Source organism: Aquarana catesbeiana, linkage group LG06 (assembly GCF_042186555.1).
Source record: "Aquarana catesbeiana isolate 2022-GZ linkage group LG06, ASM4218655v1, whole genome shotgun sequence".
Classification (NCBI taxonomy): Eukaryota; Metazoa; Chordata; class Amphibia; order Anura; family Ranidae; genus Aquarana; species Aquarana catesbeiana.
Genome location: NC_133329.1, coordinates 60,209,930 through 60,229,412, shown reverse-complemented (window position 1 = coordinate 60,229,412; position 19,483 = coordinate 60,209,930). Strand labels below are relative to the sequence as shown.

The window sequence follows — 19,483 nt, the reverse complement described above, 5'->3', positions numbered from 1 at the left end:
GCAGACACTGATGTAAGTGGGATCTCTGATATAAAGGGGAATGCAGTGGACTCTGATATAAGGTGGTCTTTGTTCACCAGAACCCCCCTTACATCAGAGTTCCCCCTTAGATCATGATCTGCAACGTTCCCCTTTGTCAGAGTTCCCTTGCACTATAAGGTGGCATCTTGCAGACTCTGATGTATGGGAGAACTCTGTGCTGGCAAGCTTATATTAACCTGACCGTCATGTAAATGGAGAAATATAGGTTTTTTTACTTTCGTTTAACTTAAACACATCGCTAATAGCTTTAGCTACGTGTTTATAGCTTAAATATTGATATTTGCACTGTTTAGCACTACAAAAGGCCATTTTAGGTACTTTTTTCTGTGTCAGTAAAAATTTGTGGGGGGGGGGCAGGAAACTTGGGTTAGTTCCCAGACGTTTTTTCCCAGGACTTGACCCCTGATCTCACCAATGTAGAAAATCATAGTTATAAAAATGACAGATGTACATGAATTAGATCACCTTATAGTTGGTAAATTGAGTGTTGTGACTGCACCCTGTAATGCATGTTTTAAATCAGAAAAGTTTCTCCTCTACCTCAGTCATTTAATAATTATAAATGAACTTACTTTTCAGAAAACATAAGGATGGAAATTTTGATGTCATGTTCTCCAAATGCTCCAGCAATGTTTTAGAGGCCAATTCTCCTTCCTTCAGAATAGTGTTTAATATATTATGAACTTTCTGCACGGGGCTATTATACAGGTCAACATCATTTTCCTTGGTTATTAAACTCAGAGAGTCCAACTCATCACACAAACCATCCACATCTTCTGAAAATATGTCGATCAATTTTCCTTTCAGATGGTTCAAAATGTGTGACGCTGAGTTGAGGAAAGCCATCACTTCAACACTTCAGGATTGCTTGAGGCTGTAGAAAAAGAACATAGATGATATCATTGTGGAAATGTATACTTAGTCAAGACTTAGTTCTGTCAAAACTTGACAGAACTAAGTTGTGCAGGAACAATTAATGTATCTCTGAGGGAAACAGACACAGTATGATCTATAGAAGCGGACCCCAACCTCACTAGACTCTTGGCATTTCTCGGCTTATTAGGACAGCCAGCGACAAAGTGGCCGTGGTTGCCACAATATAAGCAGAGTCCCTGAGATCTCCTTCTAGCCTTTTCCCCAGGGGATAAATGGGTAGCACCAATTTGCATGGGTTCATCCTTCTGGAGAGGTTGAGAGGGCTCAGGAAATTATGAAGAAGAAGGCAGCGTACTGGGGGACAAAGAAACAAACCTCTCTGTACGCCTTTCCTGTAAACGCCTGTCTATACGGATGGCTACTTGCATGGCTTCATTCAATGACTTTGGTTCAGGTTATTGTACTAAGGAGTCTTTGATGGGGTCTGATAAGCCTAACCTGAACTGACTTCTTAGAACTGGGTCATTCCACCCAGAGTCAGGTGCCCAGCGGCAGAAATCAGAACAGTATTGTTCAGTGGTGCGTTTATCCTGACGTAATGACCTAAGGTTAGCTTCAGCTGAATGGGCACGGTCAGGATCATCATATAGTAAACCTAAGGCTTTGAAAAAGGCTCCAACTGACCCTCTGGCTGGTTCATCTGCGAGGAGACTAAAAGCCCAAGAGTGGAGATCCCCCTGCAACCATGTAATAATCAGGTTAACCCCCTGCGCTTCAGAACCAGAGGAGTGTGGCTTAAGCTTAAAGTATAGCATACTATTTCTAAAGTTGTAAAGCACATGGGGGTCAACAGAAAAACGATCAGGTGGGTTAACATTGGACTCTGGCTCCTGCATTACTGCTGGAGGTGTGTTTACATGCAAAGACAGTTCCTAGACTTGGCGTGTCCGTTTGCAAATTTAGCGAGCCTGTGTAGAGTCCATCTTCACAGAAAATTTGTGTTAAAGGCTTGTGATAATGGCACGAAGGTCACGTCTACCCCAACGCAGGTGGTCAGACACTACATCTAGCTACTATGTGCTTCACCTATAGCAGCCCCCTTTCCCTTACGACAAGCAGGCCTACTGGTACTTGTTTGCCCCCAGGACTTATACACAATGCTATAGTGCCTGGCCACCACGCCAAGGCAGATGCAAACTGAGTAAAGCAAACAAATACTTGCAGTTTAGCAGACAGATAGCATGGTTCTATGATAGTCTATGATAGTCCAGGTAAAAGGCAGGCTGAGTTCAGGGAATAGTCCAATATCCGATCTGGGTCATACACAGGGAAATCCAGACTAGCATAGCAGGGCAGACAAAGGCAAGGCTTGAACAGGAACAATGCAGATATACTGTCTCCATCACAAGCTAGGGATAGAGTGTTTGGTTTGCTTATAACAGGTGACTGACCACCTTGCAGGTTGACACAAACAGGGAGAATGCAGCAGCCAACACCCGGATGCTGGAATGAGGAGCAGGAGCACAAAAGTGATCCTGACAAGCGCGATGTGCAGTGAGAGCCAGTGGTGTATTTAGGTTTTGTGCTGCCCTAGGCCTGACTAAATTCATGCACCCCCTAATTTAAATACGACCCACCCATCCTGTCGAAGCCACACCCCTTCTTATTTAAGACCCACCCTACATCTGTAAACCACACCCCTTCCAGACCCCCGACCCTCCATCTCTCCCTAGCAGCAAAAATACCCCCTTTCAGCACAAATCCTCACCCTCATATAACCCCTTCCAGTACAAATCCCCCTTCTCAGCACAAACCCTTGCCTCAATCTCCCCTTTCCCAGCACAAATCCCCCCTCTTAGCACAAATCCACCCCCCATCTCACTCTCCCAGCATAAATCCACCCCATCTCCTCCTCCCAGCATAAATCCACCCCATCTCCCCCTCCCAGCATAAATCCACCCCCATCTCCCCCTCCCAGCATAAATCCACCCCAATCTCCCCCTCCCAGCATAAATCCACCCCCATCTCCTCCTCCCAGCATAAATGCACCCCATCTCCCCCTCCCAGCATAAATCCACCCCCATCTCCCCCTCCCAGCATAAATCCCCCCTCTCATCACAAATCCTCCCCCATCTCCCCCTCCCAGCATAAATCGCCCCTATCTCCCCCTCCCAGCATAAATTCTCCCTCTCATCACAAATCCTCCCCCATCTCCTCCTCCCAACATAAATCCTCACTTTCAGAAAAAAAACCTCATCTCAAACCTGTGCCTCCTTCTCTCCCCTCCCAGTACAACCCCCCCCCCCCCAGCTCCTTCTCCTGTTCTGTAAGAGCAGCCTCCTATGCTGGGACTTGTAGTGCCCTCTGTGGGGGGCTGAGATATGGCAGCCTCCTATACTGGGACTTGTAGTGCCCTAGACTACAGGGGACTGAAGAATGGCAGCCCACTCTGCTGAGACTTGTAGTGCCCTCTGTGGGGGACTGAGGATTCCTCAGTCCCCCCACAGTCTAAGGCACTACAAGTCCCAGCATAGGAGGCTGCCATATCTCAGCCCCCCCCCCCGAGTGCACTACAAGTCCCAGCAGAGGAGGCTGCCATATCTCTGCCCCCCCCCCCCCGAGTGCACTACAAGTCCCAGCACAGGAGGCTGCCATATCTCTGCCCCCACAGAGGGCACTACAAGTCCCAGCACAGTAGGCTGCCATATCTCTGCCCCCCACAGAGGGCACTACAAGTCCCAGCACAGTAGGCTGCCATATCTCTGCCCCCCACAGAGGGCACTACAAGTCCCAGCACAGGAGGCTGCCATATCTCTGCCCCCCACAGAGGGCACTACAAGTCCCAGCACAGGAGGCTGCCATATCTCTGCCCCCCCACAGAGGGCACTACAAGTCCCAGCACAGGAGGCTGCCATATCTCTGCCCCTCACAGAGGGCACTGCAAGTCCCAGCACAGGAGGCTGCCATATCTCTGCCGCTCACAGAGTGCACTACAAGTCCCAGCACAGGAGGCTGCCATATCTCTGCCGCTCACAGAGGGCACTACAAGTCCCAGCACAGGAGGCTGCCATATCTCTGCCCCCACAGGGGGCACTACAAGTCCCAACACAGGAGGCTGCCATATCTCTGCCCCTCACAGAGGGCACTACAAGTCCCAGCACAGGAGGCTGCATCTAAGCGGGAGGAGGCTACGGGAACCGGGACTCAGGAGGACAGGACAGGGGAAGTTTTTTTGCAGGGGGGGCGGCTGTTCTGCCACCCCCCGCAGAGTGCCGCCCTAGGCCTGGGCCTTGTTGGCCTAGGCCAAGACACAGCACTGGTGAGAGCCGTGCTTTGTTTTTTTATTTTTTGCGCTATAAACAAAAATAAGGCCACCGTGTAAGCAGCCTTATATAGTTTGGGGCGTGGAATTGGCCAAAGACACCCTGCCTTTGGCCAATTCCACATCCCAAACTATATAAGGCTGCTTACACGGTGGCCTTATTTTTGTTTATAGCTCAAAAAATAAAAAAACAAAGAGGTGATCAAATACCACCAAAAGAAAGCTCTATTTGTGGGGAAAAAAGGACATCAATTATGTTTGGGTACAGCGTCGCACGACCGCGCAATTGTCAGTTAAAGTGACGCTGTGACGTATCGCAAAAAATGGCCTGGTCATTAAGGGGGGAAATCCGTCCGGGGCTGAAGTGGTTAACAAGGGGGCCCCCCAGATCCCGGTCCCCCCCCCATGTGAATAGGAATCGGGTACCATTCCCAAAAAAAAGTGTCAAAAAGTAAAAACCACAAGAGGCAGTTTTTGACAAATCCTTTATTAAAAACGAAAAAATAAATAAAAAAGCTACACTCCTGTCACCCCTATCCCAGCCCTGCAGAACATCACACCTGTCACCCCTCTCCCAGCCCTGCAGAACATCACTCCTCTTACTTCTCTCCTATCCCTGCAGAACATCACACCTGTCTCCCCTCTTCAAGCCATGTCTACCCTCTTCCAGACTTTGAGACTCCTGCTTTATTCTGTTTGAAACTCGAATTTCCAGGGTGCTAAAAGACTAAAGGAATGCTGGGCAAGCAGAATGACGTCTTGATGATGAAACACGTAGGGATGAGCTTCTAGCGTCTTTGCATTACTTGGAACGCAAACCGCCCCGGCTTCCTGGTTTTAAAAGCTTTTTACTTACTGAGATAATGTGAGTATGTTATTCATTGTTTACATTTAAATAAACCCACTTGAAATACGGAATTATGCTATGGGAGTATCTCTTTCCTACATGTGGGTGATCTGGAGTAACATCTAAAATGTAAAGAAAAGATATAATTGGGCAAGTAAAGGGGCACATTAATACACATACTACAGGAGAGTGTCAGAGGGTGAAGACATACTGCGTAAGAGATTCAGAGACTGCGGACATACTGCAGGAGACAATCAGAGACTGCAGACATACTGCAGGAGATTACCAGAGACTGCGGACATACTGCAGGAGATTACCAGAGACTGCGGACATACTTCAGGAGACAATCAGAGACTGCGGACATACTGCAGGAGACAATCAGAGACTGCGGACATACTGCAGGAGATTACCAGAGACTGCGGATATACTGCAGGAGATTACCAGAGACTGCGGACATACAGCAGGAGATTACCAGAGACTGCAGACATACTGCAGGAGATTACTAGAGACTACGGACATGCTGCAGGAGACAATCAGAGACTGCGGACATAATGCAAGAAATTACCAGAGATTGCGGACATACTGCAGGAGACTACCAGAGACTGCGGACATACTGCAGGAGATTACCAGAGACTGCGGACATACTGCAGGAGATTACCAGAGATTGCGGACATACTGCAGGAGACAATTAAAGACTACGGACATACTACAGGAGACAACCAGAGACTGCAGACATTATACAGGAGATGGTCAGAGACTGCAGACATTATACAGGTGATGGTCAGAAACTGCGGACATACTGCGTGAGAGGTTCAGGGACTGCGGACATACTGCAGGAGACAATCAGAGACTGCGGACATACTGCAGGAGATTACCAGAGACTGCGGACATACTGCAGGAGATTACCAGAGACTGCGGACATACTGCAGGAGACAATCAGGGACTGCGGACATACTGCAGGAGATTACCAGAGACTGTAGACATACTGCAGGAGACAATCAGAGACTGCGGACATACTGCAGGAGATTACCAGAGACTGCGGACATACTACAGGAGATTACCAGAGACTATGGACATACTGCAGGAGATTACCAGAGACTGCGGACATACTGCAGGAGACAATCAGAGACTGCGGACATACTGCAGGAGACAATCAGAGACTGCAGACGTTATACAGGTGATGGTCAGAGAACTTTCAGCAACGCACAGCTTTACAGTTGAATAACACAGCTCAGGGTTTAAACAGTCAGGCATTTTATGGGTGTAAGGACATACCTGGCCAGCCAAACTTACTACATACATTCAGGTCTGTGGGCGGGGCTTTCACTCTCGGCTCTCACTACAACAGCCGGGAGCTCCACTGATGCTTTGTTGGGGGACCCGCGTCACCCGTGAATTGGGGCCCCGATGACGGCTTTGCAGAGCGCACAGAGGACACGGGAGGATGTATTCCCGTGCTAGCCAGCTGAGGGGGGCGGGGCCGGGAGCTCCACTGACGCTCTGACCCCGCCCACATGCAGCCTGTATATTCGGAACAGAGCGACTGTAGAGAGAGCCAGTGATCGGAGTGGGATCGTCAGTGGAGCTCCTGGTCGCAGCCCCCGGACCTCTGTATTCACCAGCCAGTATAGATGGGGCGGGGCCGGGAGCTCCACTGACGCTCCCACTCCGATCACTGGCTCTCACTACAGACGCTCTGTTCCGAGTATACAGGCTGCACGTGGGCGGGGTCAGAGCATCAGTGGAGCTCCCGGGCCGGCCCCCTCTCAGCTGGCTAGCGTGGAAATACATCCTCCCGTGTCCTCTGTGCGCTCTGCAAAGCTGTCATCGGGGCCCCAATTCACGCGTTGTGCGGGCCCCCCAACAATGATTGGGCCCAGGGCAAGTGCCCCGTTTGCCCTGCGCTAAAGACGGCTCTGACAGTGGCAAATACTGTGAAAGTGTGAGGGGTGAGTAGTTCCGGTGAGTGCATTACCTATAGGGGGCACTGTAAGAAGCACAAAGGAACACGTTTGAAGAGCACCTGTCACTTTTTGAAAATTTAAATTTTTATATTTTTATATATTTTCAATTTATTTTTATTTTTTGCATATGGACTGAATTGCACGACATCATTTTCAATTTGCAATACTGCATAACAATCAGCACTGTTTTTCATATTACAGAATCACTCAACACTTGGCACTTTGTATATAATTTGCACAACTGCATGTCATATATGTATAGCAGATTTATGCTTATATGTGCATTTTTGCACGTTATATCTGTATAGCAGATTTATGTTTACATATAGCACCAGATATTTATCACACAAACGTTTTTATTAGTGTAACGGTACCCCCCCCCCCCCCCCCCCGTAAGGGCTGCTGAGTTGGTTATAGCAATCCGCCAATCACCCTGCTGTCAACCACTCATCCACCATTTTATAAACAATAAACAGTATCCATTTTGTTGCTTTTTATTGTGAGGGTGCAACTTGGTTGAGAGAAAAGGGGAAATATGAGATGCCACTGATACAGCACATTCTTGAGATTACTTGTGACCTTGGCCTTGTATCTTTATATTACCATGCATTAACTTCTTTACTAACTGGTGCTTCTTTACTTTGTGCAAATCCTTTACTGCATAGTTACTGAGTTGCTGGCTTCACTTCCAATGGAACAGTCACTCAGTCTTTGGAAGTTATTACCAATGTGCTAACCAGGCCGGAGACGACACGGCATCTCTCCCCATTGACCTGACACATGGCAATAAACGGACTACTACTTTCAGCCAGTCTATTCTTAACAATGCTGTGCTCCCCGGCCACACAGCATTCTACACTGCTCTGACCAGTTTGTCTTCTTATATTACACTGACCTTCTCCTCCAGAACAGTTCTGTGTCCCAGGTCACAGAATGCTGCTCTTAGCTCTCCGCTTAACTGCTACTTGCTCTGCTCGATCCTCTTTACATCCAAGTCCTGTGTTCCCCGGTCACAGCAACTTGATGCCTCCTTAGAGATGAAGATCCTCATCTTTAGCTCCTTCTGATGGTCCCTCCATCCCTCCTCCACGCATGGCGCATCCCCGCATGGGGATGCCCAGAACAGCACCTGCTACTCCATGCTGTCTTTCCTGGAACTCCAGACTCCCCCTGGAAGCATGTGACCCCAGCTCATATGAGGGGCCTGCCCCCTGCCAATGCAAGTTAATGATTGGTCAGGGCTCCTCGCATGAGCTGCCTGCCACTTAGATCTCAAGTCCAACCTCTCTTCCAGAATCATCCCTCTGAAAGCAGGGGAGGCATCTCTGAGTCAGAGTGTAGGTGGCCACATCCCCCACTACACTGATCACTCCCAGTCCCAAATCACAACAACCAGACCCAGCCTAAAGCATAAGCCTGGTTAAATTTACCTGCACTTGGGCCCTGCAGCTAGAAAAATACTACTCTAGCACCTACCTTTAAGTAGAGGCTAGAGTTACATTCGATTTATATTAGACTTTGCATATGTGAAGGAGGTGCAGCATTGGCATATGTCAGACCCTAAGGGGTTGTGTCACCTGAACAGCGCCATACCTACCCTTAAATTTCATATTTGCATTTTTGACTCCACTTAGGTGGTTGTATTGGTAGGGGCAGTAGTTCCTAAATATTCAGTTACAGCCATCTGTGTGGGATCATCCATAATCTCTTCCAGATAAATTGGACTGTGCTGGGCTCTTGGGACACAGGCTTCAAAACTTCAAGAGCCAGAGGCTGTCCCTCTGGATGCTGTTGGCGGAAACCGTGGCCTAGGCAGAGCTGGGAACTCTCACCCTGAGGGCTGCATCGCTGGGCACAGGCTGGCTGTCACCGCATCCGCTGCACAGCTGATCAGGTCCACATTTCATGCACAACCATGCGGTCATCGCTGAGTTCCGGAGTCCACAGGAGGCCAGTCAAGCACCTCTGTCAGGAAAGGGTCCATCCGCTGGTGAGATATATCATTTGGCGTGCAGTACTGGGGTCCACCAGCAGGTGTCTCCTGGCAGTTTGGAACTGTCAGGGGAATCTTTCCCTGCTGGTGTTATTTCATCTTTTGGCCACAGTACTGACGTCCACCAGTGGATGGGTCCTGGCAGTATGGAGCAGACAACACTCCCTGCGCTCAGGTGTTACTTGAAGTCAATTATTGTCAGTCCCATAAATACCCGGCAAGGCCTCACATGCTTGCCTTGGTATCTCTCTCCTTGAGCCCTGACCTTGTTCGCCTGTTACCCGCTCCTGAGCCTGCATCTGACCTTGTTCCCGAGCTTATCCTGACCCGGTCCCTTCTGTGTTCCTGTACCCTTCAGCCCGATCCATTCCCCCTCTGTCCTGTTGGTTCCCTGTTCCTCGTTTATTGATCTCCCTGTGTATGACCTTGGCTTGACTAACGTTTACGTTCTTGGAATATCCCTTGTCCTGCTGACCTGCTGTGTATGACCCTGGTCTGGCTGACTTCTGTGATTCTGGTATTGCCCCTTGCTGTATATTTTGTTGTTGGTGGGTTTGTTGGGCTGTTTGGGCACTGTTTGTATTTTTTGATTATCATCTATTTTAATAAATATCATTATTCACTCTACATGGGTTTTGGGTTATCTCTGTGCAGTCCATACAGTCTGGTCTACTTATTCTCCTGACAGTATACCAAGGCCATCCCTGACCAGAAGTGACTGCACTGAGGAGCCTTTTTGAAAATGCAGGCAGAAATAGTGATTTATCTTTCCTCATTTGTAACTGAGGATAATAGTTATTGCCGTCTGGTATTGAAGGAGTGGGCCAGGGATCAACTGTTAGAGTGTATCTGTCTGGCCCATTCTCTGGTGGATCAGGGCGGTATGCTATTTGAAAATGTTCAGCCTCTGATTCAGCTGTGTGCAGAGCTAGCCTTGTCCAGTACTCCAGAGGGCAGGGATGATTTTTCTCCCCCCTTCAGTTTTGATCAGGTTAAGTCTCTGGTGTGGTTATTAGAAGATGACTCGGTTTCTTTCTTTGAACATTATTAAGTGTTCTTGCATAGCAAGACCACTTACTGTTATCTCACATATATATTATTCTTATTATTATAGCCAAATTTACCACCCTAAGTCCTCCCACAGTTTTTACACTACATAGACAAGTAATATACCGAAACGTGCGGATTGTTCCCGAATGGTGTGCTATTACTTTGTGGAACGTTTCGCCGAATGGTTCACGAAATATCGTCGTTTTTGCGGCGAAATTGGTCCCATAGGAATGAATGGGGAAACTAGAGTGGGAGATGACAAAAGCTGGAAAATCAGAACATGATTTCTAAACTGCCGCCACTCCCTCATTTTCAAGCCCACCTACACAAATCTTATATCAAAACGTTCAGCTATCCCTGCTGCCACTAAAAATGTCCACGGCTAAGCCATAGTCCTGATAGTTTTCACAATATGACCATTTGTTTGCAACTCACGCCGTCCATTGACATTCATTGAAACTACACTCTAGCCCCCTCCAAATTTGAAGGGCAATTTCTAAACTGCGACCGTGCCTTCATTTTTAATATTTCAGAGACATACTATACATCAAAATCTAGGTCTGGGTCTTGTGATTCTCACAATATAAAGATCTTCGCTGTAGGATGTATAGTTTTTAAAATACGGCCATTTGTTTAGAGGTCATTTCAGGAAATTTTAGCCATTAATCAGAGTGTACTGTAATGCCGCGTACACACGAGCGGACTTTACGGCGGACTTTGCCCGGCGGACTGGATTTCGTCGGACAATTCGATGTGTGTGGGCTCCAGCGGACTTTGTTTTCTCAAAAGTTGGACGGACTTAGATTTTAAACTTGTTTAAAATTTATCCGTTGAAATCGAGTCCGGTCGAAAAGTCCGCTCGTCTGTATGCTAGTTCGACGGACAAAAAGGCACGCTAGGGCAGCTATTGGCTACTGGCTATGAACTTCCTTGTTTTAGTCCGGTCGTACGTCATCACGTACGAATTCGACGGACTTTGGTGGATTGTGTGTAGGCAAGTCCGTTCATTCACAAAGTCCGTCGGAAAGTACGTCGAAAAATCCGCCGGGCAAAGTCCGCCGTAAAGTCCGACCGTGTGTACGCGGCATTAGTGTTTGTTTTGTTGCCATGGTTAGCAAAGCTTCTGTTATACACAGGGAGGAAGGTGCCTGGAGCATCTCAGCTGATTACAGAGCCCGGGGGAGGGGACAGACACACCATGTACTGATTTATAATAGAGGAATACTAGAAAAGGTACAATTTCTGGGGAAATTGTGAAAAGTGTTCTTGCCTCTACATCTGGAGTGAGCGGAGTAACTGGGGGGAGTGCCTGGAGTAACTGTTGTGTGGTTGGAGTAACTGTGGAAAGGTTGAACTGGGCAGATGGGCAGAGTAACTGTGTGGAGTGTTTGTAGTGAGTAAAGATAGTAAACATTACACTAACCAATTGATTGATCAAATTTAAAAAGTGCACAAGTGCTAATGATGTAGAAGGTAGAAATATCAGTAAATGACTTTGTCGGACACAGACTTAAGGGTTACCAGGATTTATTCCGCCCCAGCCAAAGCATAGCACCTGACGGACTCGCGTCCCAAAATCAAGTGTGTCAAAAACAGTTTACACAGTGTACATATAATTTCAATATATTGCATCACAAGCGAACTGGCGGTATATTTCCGTTATACATTAACATTAACATTAACATTTTGAACAGTCAACTTTTTGAACTTTTTGGATACAAGGCAATTCATTAAAGCATATACTTTAAACCCTTACAAATTTTCAGTTTCTCTGCAGTTTTGCTCCTTGCTGTTTCTTTGTCTTACTAATCAGCAAGCAGGCTATAGCACAGGAAGGAGAGGGTGAGTGTGATGAGGACAGTGTGATAGGGCGAGCTGACGTGCTGCATCTACCGTCTGTAGGACGGGTGATCGTTTTAGCCAGCCGGCTTCTTATGCTTATTTGAATCTGCTACACTGTAAGTGTTATTTTAATTCTTTTAATAAACCTCAAAACCAGGATTACGCTATGTTGTTTCCCTCTCTTTTCCCGGGGTACCCCTAAATGAGAACAACCCCCCAGCTAGGAGTCTTTTATTAATCTCCATGATAAGAGTGATTTCCTGTGACTTGGTGGACTAGTGGTATCATCACCCTTTGGCTGTATGAAGTGGCATGTCGTTTCCTAGAAGCCCATCCAATGAAAGGCCCTGACCGGGTTAAGGTCGCAAGCCCCCTTGTGCTTGCCGTTTGGTAAGCGCGCATTTTATTTTCAGCTACCACCGTGGTGCGGTGGAGGAATTTTTTCTATTTTACATTTCCTGCTTTAAAAAAATGGGGTCTGAGCCTATGTATTTTCACAACATTTATTTGGACTTTATTCACTGTGTTAGGACTGTCCAGTGAACACTTATTGATTTAGGTTTCAAGAACTGTGTTAGTTATTTAATTTGGGTTCTAACCAATTAGTCCTATTCAACACTGGTACTAGTATTTACTCCTATTTACAGCGCTGCTATATTTGTTATATTGTTGTATTAGTGTGTGTATCTCACATAGAGTGGCTGCTTTTGTTATTATGCAGTTTTTTTTAATTTTTTTTCACTAAGTTATTTTCATCACTATTTTGGTTATCCCCTATTTGGTCATTCACAATATTTCACGAACAGGTACCCTTTTTGGGTGCACTACAGCGCGGTATTCCTCTTACTATATGATGAGGACAGATGTCTGTGATGGATGGGGGGGAGTAAGTGAGTTCAGTGTCTAACAAGTACACCGAACATGAAATATAGAGAATGATGTTTAGCTAATTGTAAATGGTCCCACATAACTATGGCCACGTAAACTGACCCTCATTGCCACTTTATCTGTTTGATGACCACTGTCTCACAACCACTGTTTCCTGGCAACACTCATGCCCTGTTTATGCAGGCTCTAAGCGTGTTCACAACCACTGCTCAAAACACAATACACAGGATAATGGTAGCTGTAATAACTGTGCAGTACTCCTGACTGGAGACACTGCTGCACCCTGAGGATGTAAATGTGATCCAACAGTGTGTTTTTTTCTGTGGTGGCTGCCCAGACCAGTTGAGTATATCCTCTTGAGTGAAGAAGGTCAGATATTGGCTTCTTTTCTCTGCACAGAAAATCTTCATTGAAATCTCCACAGAGTATTATAGGTTGGCAATCCATTATTTCCAAAGATTCCAAGAGGCCCAGCAGGTTAGTAAGGAATTGGCCAATACTGTAATCCGGTGGCCTGTAAATGACAGCGATCAAAGCTTGTACAGGGGACTCCAGTTTGACAACCAAGAACTCCAAGTCAGTCACATTGTGATGATACTGCTTTTCATAGGCCTTGAAATGGTTTCTGACATACAAGGCGACACCTCCGCCACTTTTACTTGCAATGTCAGGAAGGTTTGTGTACGAGAGGTGTCTGTTGCGTTTGAACAGGTTGTAGCCCTCCAGCTGGAGACTTTCAGCAACAGAAGAGCCTGAGAGATGAGTTTCAGTGAAACATAAAACATCTCCAAGTGTCAACTCATGGTGAGATTTGATATCTTCAATGTGAGCTGGTAATCCTTCCGTGTTGTGATGGATAATTGTTAATGTTTGCTGTTTGTCTGTTGTCTGTAGAAACTTTAAGAGGGGCATAACACTTTCCAGTGATGCTTTCTTCATTGAATCCAGGGAAGCTGTGATTTCAGGATCAGCAAAGATCTTCTTCTCATCAAAGTCGGTTATGTACAGTCCTTGTAGTGTAGTCGTTCTACTCAGAGCAACATAGGCCATTCCCGGTTGGAAGACCCGTTTCAATGAGACCACTGCCGACTGTATCGACATCCCCTGACACTTATGAATCGTACATCCAAAAGCCAACTTCAGGGGGAACTGCCTGCGAACAACTCCTTTCTGTCTCAGGTTTTCCTCTACCCTTTCTATGTACACCAAGTTGTCAGCATCACAAGACGACTTGTTACGGTATCTCTGTCCTGCATTTGGATTGTCCAGCACAAGCCCAAGCTTGTTTACCGTAGTAGCACCATTCTCAGTCTGGATGATTATTCTTGCAATCTTGCCAAATGTCCCGTTAACAAGCCCGTCTTCTACATCAATGTTTCTTGTGATCATGATACGGGCACCTTCAGCTGCTTGCAGTGTGTCAATCAGGATTGTCTTTGTGTCCTTTGAAAGGTTGGTGTTGCCTCAGCATCACTCCTGTCTTAGGGTCTTTTCTGTAATCGTCGGCATCTATGTTGGTGATGTTTGAATGGAGAACAGACACAGTTGCAGCATTATGTTTGTGAACCTCTTTGTTAGTGGCAAATATGTGTAGCACGTCATTAGGGCAGTGGGTGGGATATGTAAAAGACTGAGCAAGCAGAGCTTTGTCATCATTGCTTAAGGTGACAGTCTTCTGCTTGACTCTGATTCTATTCAAAAGCTCAGCAAATGAAATGTCATCCTTCTGTCGCATGATCTCTGTCAGCGTGATCATCTGAAAGTTGTCTTTCCAGACGTCATTGGTATTTTCCTCAAACACGCAGAGTGGCTTACTTTTTCCCAGCGGGGGACCTGGTAAAAGTCTCCTACTGCTAGTACTGACATACCACCAAAAGGTTTCTTACTGCCTTTGATTTGCTGTAATCTCCAGTTGATGTAGGCAAACAGAGGCTTTGAAATCATTGACACCTCGTCAATAACAATGATCTCCGCATTTGACAGCCGTGCCCTCACTTCATCTATTAGATTTCCAAGTCCTTGGTAGGGTGGCTTCAAGCTTCTTGGCAACTTCAGCAGAGAATGCAAAGTGTTGCCTGAAATGTTGAAAGCTGCTGTTCCTGTAAATGCAGTTAGTAAAATGCTGGGCATGGATATGTCTGCTTCCTCACGTAGTCTGGTAAGTTTACAGAGTATCTTTGTCGCCTCAGCATAGATGCACTTTATCAGGTGTGATTTGCCTGTCCCTGCACCACCAGTGACAAAGTAATAGAATGGGTCAGGATTTAGGCCACGCACACGGTTAGTGCACCAGTCACAAACTGAGTAGAATGTCTGAGCTTGTGTCCGGTTAAGGTTTCTGTACATTTTCCGAAGGAAATCAGGGCACATTTGTGGGGCCTTCACAGTAAGCGCAATTCCACCTGTTTATTTGTGACGTGTATACTCCGGAACATCATCTTGTTCATTCTCATGAAGTGGCTCCCCTTCTTTGCGTTCCTCTATACATTCCAACCTATCCAACTCAGCTTCTGGGGCAAAGGTGTTCCAAGCATCTTCAACAGGGCCGTTTTTTACAAAGTCATCCAAGACTTGTTCCACAATTTTGTTGTGTTGTTCGAACTTCTTTTGGTTGCTGGTAACAATTGCAGACACTGCTCGGATTGCTTCTTCTCCTGGTAAGCTCACACAGGCGCCTTTGGAAAAATCCTGGTATGTTGGGAACCTTACAGTTTTCAGTGATGACTCTGAACGGTGGGGGAGGTAGAGTTTAAGCAGTCTGCCGTAGTAGTTCTCAGGGTCCTTCTTCTCTGAGAAGCGTGCGTACCTGATGATTGCAGGCTTCCCTCTCGTGCGTTTTTGAATCATTCCCATTTCATTCAATAGGCTGACACGCTTGCTGTCTTCCTTTTGCTTGCCATCTTCCTTCTGCTTGCCATAGACAACCCTGTAATGGGATGCAAAGTCTGCCAGACACATGGACTCAAACTCTGGTGTTTCGGGTCTGGCTCTGTATTTGTCGACAAAACTCGTCATCCACACATTAAGAGAATCGGCTGGTTTGTTCTGCAATGCACTGAGCGGGAGACTCATTTTCAGTGCGTTGTCCCCAGTTGGCAGAAAAACAACCTCACGTGAGCAAGACTTCATTTTCAAGCTGCACGTACGGGCCACAGACTCCTGGGCGCTGACCTCTCTGTGTTTTGAATAAGCCTGAAGAACCTCTTTCATTTCTTCTCGTTCTGTCGCTGTTTCTGGGCTCATTTCTTTGACTATTGTTTTGAGATAGTCACTCAGCTCCCGTTCTGGCTTGGATATGTAGGACAACATGTACATGATGCAACCATACTCATCAAGAATGTACTGGATGTCCATGTTGGCGGTCCAGGCCGTCAGTAAATGTGGATTGTAGTTGTTCACCCAGCAGTCCTTGACATCGCGCTTCATTAGAATCACGCTTGAGGAGGTCAATGCCTGAATGTACGAGGTGTACTGATTCAAAGTCATATCACACTGTGCCAGTAGCTGTGACATGTCTTCAAGCTGCACTTTTGGGTTATTAAGCAAATCCCAGACTGGTTTCAGTTTGTTTTTGGCTGCTTGTGGTTTCATTGCACAATCTCCTTGTTCTTCTGGCATCGGGTAAGTTATCCTCGTTTTTCTAATAGGTGGCTTTGGAAATCCAAATCTGCATACTCTGTTACCTCTCTTGCATGATTTTGAATGAGATCTGCTGTGCATTTGAAGTTCTGTTACAAATCTGTGAAGTAAGGCCTGTTTGGCTTCATCAGGCAGCTGGCATGAGATGTTATGATCTATAAAGGCACACACCTTGTCATCACTGTCTTGTCCAAATATAGGAGCTCCTGCTACCCAACAGAGACAATGTATATGAGGGCTCCCTCTCGCCTGAAATTCAACCCGGTAAAAGTAATCGATAACTTCACCAATTGGCTGTGCAGGACCCAACAGCAGCTCTCGCATCAGAGCATCAACCCGTTTGTCAAACATGCGCATGGTGGTCACTGGGTTGCCTCGAAGAATGTCACACTTTTCAGCCCAGTCTAGCCCCGCAAAATCCACCTTTTGACCTTGTTGTGCCTTTATTGCCGTTATTACCTCTGGCCATCTGAATTCTGCAGCAGAGAAGGTAAGAAAAAATGTTGGCTTACCCAATTGTCTGACCATGGCTAGCAAATTCTTCAGATTTTTATCCCAGTAAGCTGGACTCCCTCTCAGTGGTTGCATGAACCTTGTGGCATCTCGGTTTCGCACCAACCTCTCAACCTCACACTTGTCCTGTAGCAGCTTGTTGGATATTTTCCGTCCATCCCTGGTATTGGGTTTTCCTTTCCTTAACTGGATGGACATGCTGCTTTTGGCCATGTGTGTTTCTGTGACAAACTGCGCAAAGAAGAGGTAGCTTGTGTCTCTTGCAAAACGAGTATCAACACAAAAAAGCCTTGCATTGAAATACATGCTCGGGGACAGTTTGACTTGTCTTGCCTGTCAAATTCTGTCCAGTAGGGAACTGAACAGGGAAAGCCATTGCCTCAAGCCTAGGAACTTTAAAGAAGCTGACAGGTGTGTTTCCTCGTGCAGGTGCAATGCTGAATATTCCATCACCGTGTGTCAGTGCTTCCTCTCCAAGGTCAGATGGCTGCAAACAACTGTCTAGGCCAATTCCAGGTCTTAGTGTATCCTTCTCATCCTCTGCATTGGGAGGTTGTTGGTCATGGCCTTCCTGTTGCTCAGAAGCAGCCGGTAAACATGCAGACTGTACCTCTGATGGATCACAATTTTCGATGCGTTCAAGTATCTCCATCATTTCAGTTTCGTCACAACTGTCGAGTTCCATCCCATCATCATTATCATCATCATCAGCGATTGTCTCATCCACTCTAATTGAAATGTCACTGTAGTCGGGGTGTGTGTCAATGAGTTTTGACAGACCTGCTACTACATTTCCCATGTTGACATAATGAAACAGCTGGTGGCCTTTGTAAGTCAGACGCCTTTTCAGCTTCACTCTGTGTAACTGGGATTTGCTGTGCGATCTTGGTAGAGTATTGACCGTGGTTTCCACCTCGGATGGCACACACACTACAGCGCCATGTATAGCTGCCTGTCGACCTTTGGGAAGTGTGATGATCTTGGCAAATGGCAGTATTTTGGCCAAAAGTTGCCTTTCCAGCACATTCAAATCGCAGAGCTCTGGGGGAATGGGCGCCAGCTCCATGTTGTTAGCTACAGCGATGGATGATTTGTGTCCTGCTTTTAAATGTAAATCACAGTTGTGACAAATCCATTCTTTGGTCCTTTCATCTGGTACGGTGCATTGTTCAGGTCCTTGACAGTGATTGTTGCACACATGGACATATTTCCCTGTCAAACAGGCAGCAACAATGTGTAGATTCTTCTTGTAATTGCTGTGAATGCAATGTTTCACTTGGTTAGGGAAAAGGGTGCGATGACACATCGTGCACACAAATGTTGGCCCAGCTTTAATGCATTCATGGAAAGTGGATATAGCTGTCTGCATTAGGCTGTTGTCCACTGGTTGACTGCATTCCCGCATGACACGAGTCCATCGTCTGTATTTCATTCTTATTTTGAAGGCACATTGCATCTTATGGGTTATGCGAAAATCTGCTTGGGTTTGACGCTTCATTTTCATGTAACTCATGCAATGTTGCAAGTGACGTTTTCTGAAAGCAGGATCATTATGATATTTTCTGGTGATGTATTGCTTCTGCTTCAACTTGAAATCGACATTTGTGGCATATTTTCTGGTGATGTATTGCTTCTTCTTCAAGTTGTAATCTGCATTTGTCACATATTTTCTGGTGGTGTACTGCTTCTGTTTCAAGTTGAAATCTGCATTTGTCGCATATTTTCTGGTGATGTATTGCTTCTGCTTCAAGTTGAAATTGGCATCTGTTGCATATTTGCGAATGATATATTGCTTCTGCTTCAACTTAAAATCAGCATCTGCTCTGTATCGGCTGGTGATGTATGTCCTTTTCTTATTGGTGACAGACATCTTTGTAGCCTTGAAATCACGCCTTCTTTCATTTCTGTGTCTTGTCTTCAGTTTTTGTCGTCTCTGTGCATTTAATTTGGACAATGCCTTACTGTCCTTCCATATGCTCTGTGAGGATTTCGCATCAACTGACCGTGGAGAATGCTTGCTGGCTGGGAATCCAGTGTGTGTTACATCTTTGGTCATCTGTGTCACTTTGTTCTCCACATGCTTTGCATTATGTGGTTTGTCAGATTGCACCAGTGGGGACAGCAAACCATCTGACAGACGTCTTGCACGATGAAATGAGACTGGCATGAAGTCATACTGCAGTCCATCAATAGGGCCTCTGGTGTCTGTAAGGAGCAATTCATACAACTTATAAATCCTTGCCCCCATATCACTCAAATGTGTAAAAGTGATCATAACAGCTTTTCCTTTTCCAGTGGCAGGAAGTCCATCCTTATTTCGACTATGAGAATCAAACAGTCCATATCTCCCAGACTTGTCTCTGAACAATGCAATGCAATATGGCACTACTATAAAAAGTGCATGTGTAACATCTGCATTGAGGCACTGAAGTCTTGTGGAGAGGTCAACAAACCAACCTTGGTTGTCACCGTCTACCGTGTCTCTCATACATCCCGATAACACTGGA

The 19,483-nt window shown here is 46.3% G+C and overlaps 1 pseudogene; it reads right to left on the bottom strand.

The window, feature by feature from the left end:
• The window catches only part of LOC141147971 (interferon-induced very large GTPase 1-like), a 75,744-nt pseudogene that overhangs the window by 43,654 nt on the left and 12,607 nt on the right, over positions 1–19,483 (bottom strand).